General features: G+C 37.6%; 1 protein-coding gene across 2 annotated transcripts in view; it reads left to right on the top strand.

Annotated features, from left to right (window-relative positions):
• Positions 1-15,814, top strand: part of LOC150074877 (microtubule-associated serine/threonine-protein kinase 3-like) — a 644,779-nt gene that overhangs the window by 402,678 nt on the left and 226,287 nt on the right. The window lies entirely within an intron of this gene.

The raw sequence follows: 15,814 nt of genomic DNA, 5'->3' as shown, positions 1-15,814 counted from the left end.
CTAAACTGAGGCTAGCAAAAAAAAGGGGGGGGGGGTGTGACTGGTTTTCACACACACACACACACACACTTTAATTACTACACTTTTTTTTTTCTTTAAAAGAAAAAAGTTTGTGTACTTGTAAGCATGAAAGCTGTATATTTTGTGTTGTGTGGACAGTCCCCTACCATATTTGACTTGCAGCTGGTGGGTCGTTGTCTCTATTGGGGGCCTGATGTAGGAGCCAGCCTGCCCCCATGTGGGATTAACTGCTCATAAAATGGGCACTGTGAGCCAGCGGGCAACCAACCCCACATGATTCACCTTGCCTCTATGACTTTAATCCCTTTATTCCTAGGGATTAGGGGCACCTCCATAGCCAGGTGGGAAGGAGCAACAGTGCGTAGCACACACACACACTTCTTGATTAGACCGAGGTTCGAGCCCGTCACCACCAAATATGGAGGATGCGGAAAGGTCAGGGAATGACCACTGCATATTCCCGGAGCAATATGGCTTTAGTTGCTAATGATCCTAAAAACCAAATAACAACAAATAATAACAACCTAGGGATTAGTCCCCCTCTCTACTCAAAACCTTTCACTTCGTGGACCATACCACTGCACTTTATACTGTTGTTATACACTGTTACCCCCCATGCTCCTTTCTGACAAAAAAGGACTATCATGAGTCTCAACTTACCTGACCTGGCTCCCTGTCCCCAGGATAGAAACTAGGATCTGGTGGTGCTCCACAGGCCAAGGCTAAATGGCCAGATGAACAACATAATACATAACCTAACGTTATATTACACAAACCAAACATTACAGCTTATCTGGCCTCCAGAGTTTGCATTACATCACAAAGTTACAATGAAAAGAGTTTGGCAAAACCCCTGTGCTGCTAGACAGAAAATCCCATACACTGTATCCCTTCTAGTTGCATTGTGCTCCCCTTATTCAAATCCTGAATCTTTTGTATCTGAGTGATATGTCTGCACATGGAAAACTCATAAAAAGTAAGCATTTTTCTCTGAGAGAAGAAATATGAAAGGGCTACTAATTGTGAAATATACTCAGTTATAATTTTTATAAACAACAGCATATGACATCCTTTTCAAAGCTATGTAGAATGTAAAAAATTGCTAAATGCATAATGCAGCATTTGCCCTGGAATACATAATCATGTAATGATGAGATACTCCTTAAACAAATACAAAGCTTTTTTTTTTTTCCTCTAATGTTATGGGAACATGTATTTATTTTAAAGTTAAAACTTTACATTGGAATTGTTGATTACTTTTTTTTAAAGTCAATGAGAACTATATAGCAATTGTTAGTCTGTTTTCAGAAGGAATCCAACTCTGTTTAACATTAATATCACACAACTTGTTTGTTGAACATTGATACGTTTTATTCTTTAAGATTTGAGATCAGTACAGTATAACTATGAAGAATATCAGCCATGGTAAGAGAGTCCAGTTAGTTGTTTGGTTATTGCTACTTCCCTACCCCCACTTCCCAACAAATAAACAAAAAGATAAGTTTTAGACAAATGCTCCTACCACAGAACAGCCACCATCAACAGCTGTGGTGTCTCACAGAAATTAATCCCTCCTCCCCACACACACACACACACACATTTTACTCTTATCTATACTTAATTTTTGTATTTTGTTCTTTGTTGGATTATTTAATTATAGTGGTACTGAAATTCTTATTTAATAACACTTTTTATAAAAATAACAAATCTTCATATAAAATATTTTTAATTATTTATTTTGCATGTCCTCCTATATCTCGTGCTAAGGACCTGAAATCCACAAAGCCTCTAGTCCCAAGCTTTCTGGAGGCTGGGTCCAGTACTGAACTTTCAGGATGGCAAGAATCTTGGGTTGGGTACACCTCAAATAAACTGTGTGAAAAAAGCCTGTAATTACACCTTGGTAGTCTAGTCAATTTAGTGTTTGCTGGGAGAAAGTTGTCCTTGGTCATCTCTGTGTAAGACGTCTCCTCATGCATTATCATCTGAGGGATTATAACTATTCTATGTGTTGATACTCTGATACCTTTTTAATAGTTCAGCACATTTTAATTGAATGTGCATTTTTAGTCAACACCGTCTTTTAACCCATCTGACTGTCTAAACCCCATCTTTTACCCCATCTGACTGTCATTGTCTAAATCTGACTGACTATATAGTCAGTCAGATTTAGACAATGACAGCCACAATTCTGCCAAACATTTCTTGTGCAATTTCACCTATATTTTATAGGAAAGTTACCAGTTCACTTTTCACTTGTGTTCTCACCTGCAACACTATGATATTACCCACTTACATGTTAATCGCTTGCTTGTAATGTACTGCTGTTTTCATGTGCAACTTACTGCTGTCTCACAGCATATGTAATTTAACCTTTATTCATTCATGCTTGATTATTGCTGGCACCACTCCTGCCTCCATGTAGCAGGGCTGAAAACCTGGAGGCAGAGAGTAAACCCCCAGGGCTAAAGGAGCTACTGAGAACACTAAGAGATTTCCTCTGTTATATCCTCCAAGCTTAAGATTTGATATTACTCTTGTAGAGCATGACTAGCCATTCAAAGAGGCTAGTCTTTATCCATAAGAAACACAGCCTCTTTGGGTGGCTGTGTTTATGATAATGTAACACCAACTTTTCTGGTGATACAGTCCTTATCTGCACAGCCTGCAGGGAGACTGTCACCCTTTCTGATATACTAGAATCTGTTGCTGGATCCTCAAAAATGCCTTCAATTTGGAGACATTGGTTAAAACTGCTAAATGACAATAATCTGAACAATTAATAAGGTTAACCTTTAATGGAATCCTGGTATCATTCACTCCCCATGATACCTTGAACATATCTAATGATGTTATCACTGAGTGGCACTTGCTGTGACTGAAGAGGACATAACCCAAGAACAGTGAGCAAAAGGTGATAAATGCTAGAAGAATTACAACAGAAAAGGATACCAGCTTCATTCAAGTCAATCATCTTAACATTTAGCACGCCAATTCTTCCAGCCACAATGAAAGTTGGTTAGTTAAAAAACAAGATTCAGTTTTACTCCTGCATCCCATTTGTTTTTTTAAATGATAGAATTATGACTACTCCCATTTTGCCCCAATTACAATAGGGCAAAATGGGATTTTGCCTAGATTTTTCCATTCATATTTTTGTAAAGCATGTGAGCTCTGGAAATCAGTGTAAAAAATACAGAGGTATAAAATCAAACAAAGTTACATATCGTGAGGCACAAAAACAAGTTTTGTTAAGTGTACTTAATGTTAAATATGCTCATATGCAACAGTCACTAAAAGCTATCATTTGGCTACAACTCAAACATGTTTCAGTTGAACCAAACACTTCTTTTGCTGACTAGGCCAAAATTGTAACAACTACCAAAAAGTGGACAGTAAATGAAACTAGCAGTACTCCAATCATTGCTTGAACACTTGCTATCTCGCTTTTACATGAAATGACACAACCAAAAAGTGTTGAAGTCAGAAAAATGTTCAGTCATATGTTGACCATAAGGAAGTATGTGATCACCCAGACATTGATGCTGCAGTACTAGAGTTGTATGCAAATGATACTGTGGAATCAGGATGCCTGACAGAAGTCCACCACTCATAAAAAATAGTCAGAGCAAGTATCCATAACCAAGCCCAAACAATAAATAAATTCATACAATGGAACTCCAGAGGAATTGATGACTTGACTGATTTGCTTATTCAGATTAATCCAGTAGCTGTATGCGTGCAGGAAACTTTTCTGTTCTAATATAAAATATTATATAATAAATTTCTCCCAAATTCTGGAATCATACACTGTATAGGCAAGATAGGGATATTGTTACTCCTGCTCTTAGTGGGCTTGCAATTCTGGTGATATCTACCATACTTTCCACATATATAAAATTACAAACTAAAGTTATGATATTTTTACTCTTATCCATACACACACAGACCGAACTGGACCAATTTTATCACACAACTATCACTACTTGTCTGTTTACTTGGTGATTTCATTGGCCACTATCAGCTATGGGGGATCTCCTACTGTGAATGCAAAAGGTATACTTATTGAAACATTCTTTATTGATCATAATCTGTCTCTGTTAAAATCTGGCTCCCCAACACATGTTATCTGTTCCACTGAAACACAGGTCATTTCATACCTTGTAAGATACAATTTTGAATTTCAAAAAAGCAGACTGCACTTCTATCTTCCTTGGCAGTCAGTATGTACTGTAACAGCAAATTGATGATGTGACTAATCATATTAATAGTCACATTTTATCTGCAACAGAAGGATCCATTCCAAATGTCACCCTAGCAAGTGTGTGTACACCGAAACCAATAATGGAATGCAGATTGCTGTAAAGCTGAACTAGGAAAAAAAAAGCTTGCATTGAATTAATTCTGACTACCATCAACCTAATTAAGAACAAAAAAACTCAAGGCCTAAACTAGACAGAAAAATCATTGAAATTTACATGCAGTCCAATCCCCTAGTTGTCTCCTGTCAATCACAGGGTACAACCAAATTGAAAGACAACTTGCTATAGCCAAAATAGAATCTTGGGTTTTACACAATGGCTACTGAATAGCAGAACATTAGTGCACCGCTACTCATTGTGCAAATGACAATCAGTCCATCCTGATATGCAGATCAGTAATATAGCATTTCCACTTGTTTATACTGTTCAGTTTTGAGGCCAGATACTGGATAACAAATTAAACTTCTAACCTCATATAACTCATCTTTGAACCATTTTGCTTAAAGAAGTTATATATACAGTATGTCTCATCAATGTCATAGGATGCTGATTGACACATCCTTCTACATCTCTATAGACGCCTTATCAGTTCATGCTTAGACTATGGATCATACAGTGATATGATCCATAGTCTAAGCATGACTTGATAAAGTGTCTATAGAGATGCAGTATATGAATACATGAGTATAGGACTCCACATGGAAAAGTACTTTACAATGATTAAACACTGTTCAACAAAGTTCCCTTAGAATTGTCCTGGGTATTTTCAGAATTTCTCCAGTTCACTGCCTACACTGAAGCTCATAAACCTCTGTTACACCTTCTCAGGAACACATTGCTTCTATTATGTGCTCTAACAGTTTACAATTTCCCTCACATCCTAATTAAAGATGCCTGTACAAAACAGAAGAATGGGATTCGTTCTGTGATAGCAAATCAAATGAAAACCATCCTGTGCCACCACTTAAACTTAAAGATCTTACTCAAGCTTGAAATATTGAACTAAGTAATATATTTCAGGACACTAGACCACCAGACACTTGAAATGTTATTCCTGCAATTTTTTTTCCCAATTATTGAAAGTTGACTACTTTCAACAATGGGGAAAGAACTCCTTGCCCCCATGCAATATCACGCAGGTACATACAGTTAAATCTCTTTCTAAACTAGAGACCTGCAAAGTCAGTACTTATGGATCGAAATCTGATACCATGGTAGGTGCTACTGCAGTCTTTTCCCTGTTTCACCACTTCATCCTCATTACTGGTAGCATGCATTGTCTTCACTGTTATACTCTATGCTATTAAACTAGCACAGGATCAGATTATTGAACATTGTCTTATATGCCTTAATATACACTCTCTCTCAGTGCAGTCTCTGCCATAAGGGGCAGTCCTTCCTTTCCTTATCCTATATTAAAGAAGCATATGCTCTCAGTTACAATTAGTCTACGAGACTATAACATTTTGCCTAATTCTAGTCCATCTAAGGAATTGAAAAAGCTGATCTTGTCACAAAGCAGCCCATGATGCCATCCCTTAACCCTCGAAGTGCCCTATACAGACTATATACAAACACCAAGCAGAGATCACTGGTCAGAACTGTGCCAAGGCAAAGGTAATAATAAATTTACAGATTAAAATGGGACCTCAACTGTCGGAATCTAGGTTTGGGTGCAACAGAAAGGAAAGAAACAGTATTGGTGAAACTGTGCATTGGTAATTCACACTTAACACATCTTTTCTTTTGTGTCAAAAGCTCTCCTCTCTACTAATATGTCAGACTCAACTAACAATTAAGCATATCCTTATTGATTGTCCACATTATTCCAGTATCCCTAAAACTACTTTAATTTCATTACATAACTTCCAGGAACAATTAAATTTGTTAGATATTGTGGAAAACAATGCTAATCTTGATGAGCTGTTCCAATTTTTGAAGTACATCCAAACCACAGGGGCTCACATCTGGTGAGTATGGGCTTGGCACACCCAGGGTCCTGAGGCTGGATATCATCATTCTTCTCTTTCTTGGTGATTCCCTTCTACTTCTGACACTCTCTCTCTCTCTCTCTCTCTCTCTCTCTCTCTCTCTCTCTCTCTCTCTCTCTCTCTCTCTCTCTCTCTGGGTAATTCAGAAAAAAAATTTTTGGCTGGTACAGCATAAGCCTCAGACTTCATTGCACCATATGTCTAATAATACTCGACCAACAGTAACACCAGACATAACAACAACCACCACCCTGTGTACTTGGTAGCAATACCCGTCACGAGGTGGAACCCCCAATCAGGGAGAAATAATATGAAGTAATAATAATGTGTGATCATCTCTAACCATGTTTTTAACTAAAACCATTAAATAAATCATGAGATGGCCAAGGATGCCCTTATGCTATTAAATTCAAGAGTGGAATCAGGATTGTACCAGGGGTGGAATTTAGGATCATTTAGATAGAAACGGAATTCTGAAGGATACTCAGCATGATTTTGTAAAGGGAAATTCATGTTTAACTAATCTGGTTAGCTATTTTGACAGGGTCACTCAAGAGCTGAATTTAGGGAATAATTTTCACTGTTTATTTGCTTTTCAGTGAAGCCTTTGACTCACCCACATCAGTGGTTACTTCATAAGCTGGAACAGGTTGGAATCACAGGGAAAATCTTTAGATGGATAGCAGGATGGCTTCAGAGCAAGAGACAGAGGGTTGTGATAAATGGTTATTCCTCAAATTGGATTGATGTAAGAAGTGGGGTTCCCTAAGGATCAGTATTAGGACCACTGTTGTTTTTGATTTTCATAAATGAGATCAACGAAGGGGGTAGAGGGTGTGGTGTCTAAATTTGCAGATGATGTAAAGATTGGTAGAGTAGTTAATGATCACTGCCAAGCAGAGCTTCTTCAGATTGACCTAGATAGACTTCAGGGATGGTCAGTAAAATGTCAGCTATGCTTTAATCCAGCAAACTGTAAAGTATTACACATGGAGAACAGTAACCCCCAAAATAACTTTCATTAGATCGCACTTGGAATACTGTGTTAAAGTATAGAGACCACACCTAAAGAAAGTCATAGCTTCTTGAAAGGGTACAAAGACTTCAATTATGTGGGATTCAGAGCTTGGAAACCTTAGAGGAGACTTGATTGAGGTGTTCAGGGTTCTGAGAGGCATAAGTAAAATGAATGAGGAAGAAATTTTTTCACTGTTATAAGTGATTCTAGAACTATTTCAAGTTCCGGGGGTGGGGGAGATGTTTAGACTGGATTGCAGAAAGTTTTAGTTTAGCCAGCAAGTTATAAATTACTAGAATAATTACCTACATGGATGGTTTCAGGCTGACAGTTTGGAGAAATTCAAAGGTAAGCTGGATAATTACCTACAGGAGGAGGGTAAATACATGGGTTTCTATTTCCTTTTTTTTTATTATTATTATTTTTTTTTTTATTGGCTGGTGCAGCATAAGCCATAGGCTTCCTTGCACCATGTGGCCATTGCTAATACCAATTCCAAACAACAACATACAATGACTTGTCAGATATATTTAACTTACTAATTTAATTTAATGGACTTTCTTCCCAAGTTTTTCCTCTAATCACTGTTTTATACTATTATTTAAGTTATACTATTTGAATTGGTAGCCTTTAGTTACTGATGTGGTATTAAAATGTTAAATACAACCAACCTCTAACAACAACAAGAATTACTAGTGTTTACTATGAGGATGATGTCTGTCTTGATCTCCAGAGCTGGAGACCCAGACAGCCATCAAGCTACCTGATAGACTTGTGTATGGTCCTCAAAGGAATAAGCAGAATGAATGGGGGGAAGTACCTTTAACTTTATTCATCCTCACTAACAGAAGATATATTCTGAATGACCGTCCTGAATAAGGTAAATGTTGGAAGTGATCACAGAATGGTAAGATGAACACTTGATATAGATGTAAGAAAAGAAAGGAAAAAACTGACTCGAGTAAATAATACAAAGGTCTTTGAGATAACAGAAGAGGAGAAAAAGCAGTATGTACTGGAACTTAAGAACAAGTTTGAGCTTCTGCAGACTGCTCAGGACCAAGATATCGACAAGGAATATTACAATTTTCTGAAAGTGATAAAGCCCAAGGAACCTATAGGGAAAAAGAAATCCAAAGAAGAAAAAATTATTCAAGAAACACTTATCATGATGAACCGAAGACGACAAATGAAGAGCAAGAAAAACACTGACAGGGAGAAAATTGAGTATACTGAGTTATGCAAAGCCATTAGAAAGAGACTCAGAGAGGACATAAGAAGATTTAACACAAGAAAAGTGGAACAAGCATTAAGGGAAAACAAAGGATTTAAATCAGCAGCCATGAGCAGTAATACAGAAAGACAAATGATACTGAAACTGAAGAATAGCGATGGTGTACTTATAAACAGCAGAGAAGGCATAATTCAAATAGCAGAAGACTATAGAGAATTATACAAGGAGCGAGGGAATGATGCCAGCAGTGGGGAAGATGGATTGCAAAGTAGCAACACATACGACATACCCGATATTCTTCCTGATGAGGTAGAACATACATTGAAGAAAATGAAGAATCAGAAAGCCCCGGGGAAGATGAAGTTACTGTAGAGTTGTTAAAAATGGGAGGAAGAGACATAACACAAAAACTGGCAAGGCTCTTCACAAAGTGCATTAGAAAAGGTGTGACGCCTAAGCAGTGGAATAATGCAATCATAGTTTTGCTGCATAAGAAAGGAGATAAATTGGAAATTATAGACCAATTAGCTTGTTATCCCACATCTACAAGTTGTTCACAAGGGTCATTACTAACAGGTTAGAAAGAATACTTGATGAGAATCAACCGAAAGAGCAAGCTGGCTTTAGGACAGGATTCTCAACTATGGATCACCTTCATGTAATATCACAGCTAATGGAGAAAGCAAATGAATATAAAACACCATTATGCCTGGCATTTGTGGATTATGAAAAGGCATTTGACTCCATACAGCATAAGACAATGTTTCGGGCACTGGAAAGACAAGGCATAGATACCCCATATATTATGATTTTGAAGAAAATATATGAGAGTGCTACCTCCTTGATCAGACTAGACAAAGACAGTAGGAAATTTAAAATCGAGAAAGGAGTTCGACAAGGAGACACAATATCTCCGAAGCTGTTTACTGTTGCCCTTGAGGAAGCTTTAAGATGATTAGACTGGTCGCAGAAAGGAGTCAATGTGAACGGAGAGTACCTAAACCATTTACGATTTGCAGATGACATTGTGGTCATAAGCCACGATCCCAAAGAATTAGAGGAAAATCTTAATCAGTTATGCACAGTTAGTAAGGATTTTGGAATAAAGATGAATATGGCTAAAACAAAAGTAATGATGAACAAGTATGCCACAGAAAGGAAAATAATGATTGAAGGAGCAGTAATTGAAAAGGTGGAGTCATATACTTATCTGGGACAATTAGCTGTAATAATGATAAATGGCTGGAAGTCTAGAGAAGAATAAATTTTGATATGGATAGCATTCAGGAAATATAGTCACATACTGAAGAGCAATATCCCAGTTTGTCTGAAACGTAAAATAATGAACCAATGTATACTCCCCACCATGACTTATGGAAATGAAACTTGGGCACTCACCAAAAGAATGAAAGAGAAGCTGAGAACTACACAGTGAAGAATGGAATGAATTATATTGGGAATCAGACTCTTAGATAAGAAGAGAAACACATGGATTAGGCAGCAAACTCAAGTAAATGACATTCTTATCAAAACCAAAGAACTAAAATGGTCTTGGACAGGAAAACATAGCTCGAAGACATGATGACAGATGGACTAAGAAAATAACAGAATGGTACCCAAGAGGAGTTAGAAGAAAACCTGGAAGACAAAGGCGGAGATGGATAGATGAAATTCATGAGTTTTTGGGTAGTAAATGGATGGCCAGTGCTCAAAACAGCAGGAACTGGAAAGATGCTGGAGAGGCCTTCATCCTGCAGTGGATTGAAAGTGGCTGATTATGATGATTAGAATTAGGGACACGTATAATTTTGGAAGCATTTGCAGATTAGATCTAATTAACTCCACTTTATCGATAACTGCAACAGGTTGCTAGTTGAGGTAGAGAGTGTGACAAGATTCAAGGCAGAATTATATTGTTACTCTTTAGAAATGAGACAAATTATGATTGCTCTGGGGTTTTTTCTTTTATGTTTACATAGAATAAGTTTACTTACTTGCATCATTTGGCCTAATTACCAGATACAACATTACTCATCAGAAGAAAAAAAAATCACCTTGTGTTGACTGCCAATTTACATGAACAATATGAATCTCCTGCAAGTTTATGACATAAACCACAGACATAATTAACTATTCCTCAAACTAAATGTTTCTATGAGCATGTAAAAAGGCTCATATAGTCACTCCGGGCCATACTAAGCCTAGTATGGCCCCAAGTGCCAAGCGATGTTTCTAGTGTTTATCCTAAGGCGAGTACTAGTGCTTTAATAAACCCTCAGCTGCTCACAACATTACTGCTTCCCTCACTGAACGTCACTGCTTCGCCGCTAGCAACATTACTGCTCTGCTCTTCTCCTGATCGCTTGGTCACTGGTTAGTGCCACTCCTGCCTCCACATGGTGGGGCCAGTAACCTGGGAGAGGGAGTTCCCTCTTCCATTACTAAAAGGAGCAGCAATAGATATTGGATGAGATGCATTTCCACTGCTAGAGCCCACAGGCTCCAGACTTGTTAACACTGTCTCAGAGCATGACTCGAATGTTCCAAAGAGACTACGGATGAAAAAACAAACTACAGACATTCCGGCATTTCTCATAATGCATTCACTATTCCTAAAACCTGTCAGCAAGCTATCGCCTTTTCTAATATAGAAATATTTAGAATCGATTGTTGGATCTCCTAAAATGGTCAAACATCTCCAATATCTGCCAGGGGCTAAAGTTGATGACATTGTAGGGCAGATATCATCTTTTAAGGGCACAAAAGGTGATATTGTTGTACACATTAGCACTAATGACCTTAAGAGTATGAGATCTGCAGATTTACTTTACAAGTACAGGTCAATGCTGGAAAAAAGTCGAGAGTTAGGGTTAAATTTGAAAGTGTCTGCAATTCTACCCAGACATGATATGAGGGAATATATGATGAGAGCCTAGTCAATCAATTCGGCCCTGGAAAGATTGTGCGAGGCTCACGGGTTAGAATTTTTTTCAGCATGGTCTGTGCTTGCAAACAGGAGAGACTGCTTCTACAGGGATGGGAAATAGAAAGGGTGCAAGAATATTTGCTGGTGCTATCAAGGCAGTGTTAAGTGGGTCAGAAAACTGCTAGATTGGGGGGGGGGGGGAATTCACAGACTAAAAAGTTAAGTGGCCGCAGGCAGAGGCAAAAGTGATTCTTGCACTGCTCCAATTAGAATGATAGAGAGCAAGTTTCTGGGGACTTCAAGAGCTGCTGGGAGTCATCATTGAACAAGTAAATACATGAGCTGTGTTAGGGTAACCAAGAGTAGGAACAGGTGCATGTATATTGCATGTACACCAGTGCTAGGGGTATAGTTAATAAATTTGATGAGCTTGAAGTGCTAGTCAAGACATCAAAAGCAGATATTGTTGGAATATCAGAGACGTGGTGTCACACAGATATAAGCAGTGCAGAATTGGAATTTGGGGAGTACAATGTGTACAGGAAGGGAGGAGGAGTTATGCTGCTGGTTAAGAAACACATAAAATCTAAGGAAGTGCATCCAATTTATGTTGGTGGACAATGCAATGTCGAGTCTGTTTGGTGTGAAATAAGCACTGGGAAAGTAAAAATGAGAGTAGGCCAGTAAATCAGAATGTCTTATAATGAGGGATTTGAACTTTCCAGGTATTGACTGGAACTTGTGGGTTGGTCACTCACACACTAGCAAGACATTTGTGGATTTATTGGATGACTGTTTTCTACAGCAACATGTTCGAGAGGTACTAGAGGGAGGTATACTCTTGATCTGATTATCAGCAGTGATTATTCATGCATTAAGAATTTGCAGATAAAAGAACCACTGGATGACAGTGATTACAATGTATTGATGTGGCAATTAATTAAAGATGTAACTACCATCAAGGCTAAAGGGAAGGGCTTTTGCTTTCATAAAGGTGACTACAGAGGTCTCAGACAGTTTTTAAATTCTCTACAGTGGGATCAACTGATGAGATTGCCATCTTGAATTGTAAATTTGACTTAATTTTGGAGGATACTAGGCTTTTCATTCCAACTAAGAAATACTGTTCAAGGTTTAGGCCTAAATGGATGTCAGATGAATTAATGAGGGTCGTGGTAGAGAAGAAAAATGTATAGGATGCATATAAAGTATCAGGTGACAGAAGCCTATGGCAGGTATAAACTAGTCTGTAATCAAGTCACAAAGGAGGCGAAGGCAGCTTACGAGAAATCTTGGGCAAAGGATGCAAAGAAAAATAGCAAAGAGTTCTTTACTTATGTAAACTCTAGAAGGAAAGGGATGAATCAGATTGGACCACTTAGCATAGATGGGTTGATTATTGATGGTAATGCTCAGGTAGCTGATAAACTGAATGAGTATTTTGCATCTACATTCACACATGAGGAGTTGCATTCAATGAGGGGAGTGCTAGAAGTTTATCAAATGCTAACAGGGAGCTAAGCAATTTTGTAATAACTGAGAGCAAAGTGGAGGAGCAATTGTTGAAGTTAAACATAAGGAAGGCATCTGGGGTGAGTGGGATCTATCCAGTTATATTAAAGGAGGCAGAAAAGGAAGTAAGCAAACCCTTAGCCATAATTATGAGAGCTTCCTTGGATTCGGAGGAGGTCCCCATGGACTGGAGGTGTGCAAATGTATCACCAATTCACAAAGGGGGGTTCAAAAGGTGACACAAGTAACTACAGACCTGTTAGTTTAACTTCTATTCCAGGGAAAATAATGGAATCACTGTTTAAAGCAGCATTGCAGGATCATATTGACAAGACTGCATTAATAGTTAAGACACAGCATGGGTTTGTTAAAGGGAGATCTTGTGTGACCAATTTGATTAGCTACTATGATGTGGTGAAGGAACCAAATGCCAAAAATAATTTTGATATCATATACTTGGATTTCAGGAAAGCTCTTGATACTGTTGCGCATGAAAGACTGCTGTGCAAATTGGAGAGGTATGGCATTAAGGTTAAATTGCTACAATGGATAAAAGGGATGGTTGAGTGGTAGAAGACAGAGAGTGGTAATCAATGGACACTGCTCTTTGTGGACAAATGTTATCAGTGGAGTTCCCCCAGGGTTCGGTGTTGGGCCCATTGTTGTTTTTTATATTTATCAATGATATTGATGAAGGTATATTGTGTTTGATGTCCAAGTTTTCAGATGATACAAAGGTTGGCAGGGTTGTTAATGACAGTAAAGACAGTATGCTACTCCAACTGGATCTAGATAAGTTGGGAAAATGGGTTGAGAAGTGGCAACTGAAGTTTAACATTGACAAATGCAAAGTACTGCCTGTGGGTAGCAATATCCAAAGAGAAACGTACCAACTGTGTGGTACTACACTCGGGGAAGTGGAAAGTGAAAAAGACCTGAGGGTAATTGTGCAGTCAAATATCTAGTTCGTTGAGCAGTGCAGACAGGCTGCCAGGGTTGGTCATGGAGTCTTGTCAATTGATATATAGGAATTTTGCTAGCAGGTACAGGGAGATGATTATCCTGTTATACAAGGTAATGTAAACTGATTGGCCAGGCCACACTTAGAGTACCATGTACAGGTCTGGAGGGCCTTATGTTAGGAAGATGTGGATTTGCTAGAACGAGTACAAAGAAGGGCAACAAGATTATTGAGGGGAACAAAGGGGTGCTCTTACCAAGAAAGGCTTAAGTTCTGCAAATTGCAGCGCCTGGAGACTAGGCACCTGTGAGGTGATCTGATTGAGCTGTATCAGGCCTTGAATAGGTTGAACAAGCTGATGGGATTCTTCCTCTTGCTCAGACTAGGAACCTGAGGCGGCACAGTTTCAAATTGAGGAAAGATAGTTGTAGAATAGATGTGTGGAAATTTGTCTTTAGCTGGCGGGTAGTTGATTGGTGGAACAGGCTTCCATCTTTTTTTGTGAAAGCTAATTGCCTAAATAAATTTAAGGCTGAGCTGGAAAGGCATTTGGAATGAATGGAGGGGTGAAATGGGAGGGTTTTTTTTTTTTGGATGATGCTGCATAATCTTGCTTTCTTGCATCGTATGCCTCTACTAATACTATTACTACCAGGTGATAAATAATTATTTTATTTATTTTTGTTGCTTTCCTTAATTTGCTTTTTTGTTGCTTTCCTTAATTTGATGTGACATTTAAAAAAATGAATCATATATTTATATTGAATACACCTTTCTTTGCATTCTTAATATCTAATAAATGAATTTCTATAATAAAATAAAATAAAGGGAAATAAAATTTTGTTATCATAATTAATTACTTGATGTGATATTAATTTGTCAGGAAGGATCAAACCATCAGTTTACATTTCTTACATGCTAATTTTAAATTTATATTTTTCAGCATGCGTACAATTATTGACATTAGGCTTGGATTCTGAAATTTTTCTTTTTCATAACTGACCAAGATTTCTGAAATTTTTAATGAAAAAATCGTAGAAATCACGTCTATTGAAAGGTATTGGGAATTGTGTGTACATGTGTGCACATGCATGCTGAGTAAACAAGGAACAGAATATCACTGAAAGTCTTATGGAATTTCAAAAATCTTGCACACACACACACACAACCTAACAACACAGGAACTTAGCCATCACCAGAGTTCTGAATTTGAACAATGCTCTGCTGAACTGTCCAGAAGTTAAACTATTATTGAAAGATTTTGCTTTATTCCAATAGAGTAGTTGAATTTGCAATATTTCAATGGCAAAGCAATATTGCGCTATTTCTCACTTCAGGGAACCTTCCTAAGTATTGCATTTTATGCATGAAGTTTCTAAAACATACACACACACACAATGAAAAACTGCCATAATTGCATTTGTAAATTAATCCTCACTGCTAGTGATTATCCACCAAAATAACTTTAATTTGAAAATAAAAATATCTATTAAAGTGGTGTCATCATGAATTTTAGTTTTATTTCATTATTGGTTTGACTTTCAATTTGTATCATTAACTGTTTTTTTATTGAAGTAATTTGGCCATAAAAAAACAAGAAAGTTTAAGGCTTTGTTAAGCCTCTTCTTGCTCATAATTATCAGATGCTCTAAAACATAAGGTTAAGATTAGTAGCTTTTTATTGTCTAATCAGTGAGATCATGATGGCTCCACAGTTCATTTTACATAATGACTTGCAATGCTAATGCTTCATTTGCATGAGATGTTTTTTACATTTATCGCCATCAAACTGCTGAAGCACATGGATTTTTTGATTCTTGTTTATTTTAGTTTTGACTCATTGACAGTGAAGATAATGCCCACATGTGTGCATTAATAAAAAAGATAAA

This window comes from Mastigoproctus giganteus, unplaced genomic scaffold, assembly GCF_048544385.1.
Source record: "Mastigoproctus giganteus isolate SK-2022 unplaced genomic scaffold, ASM4854438v1 scaffold_18, whole genome shotgun sequence".
Classification (NCBI taxonomy): Eukaryota; Metazoa; Arthropoda; class Arachnida; order Uropygi; family Thelyphonidae; genus Mastigoproctus; species Mastigoproctus giganteus.
This window is presented reverse-complemented; position numbering and strand designations above follow the sequence as displayed.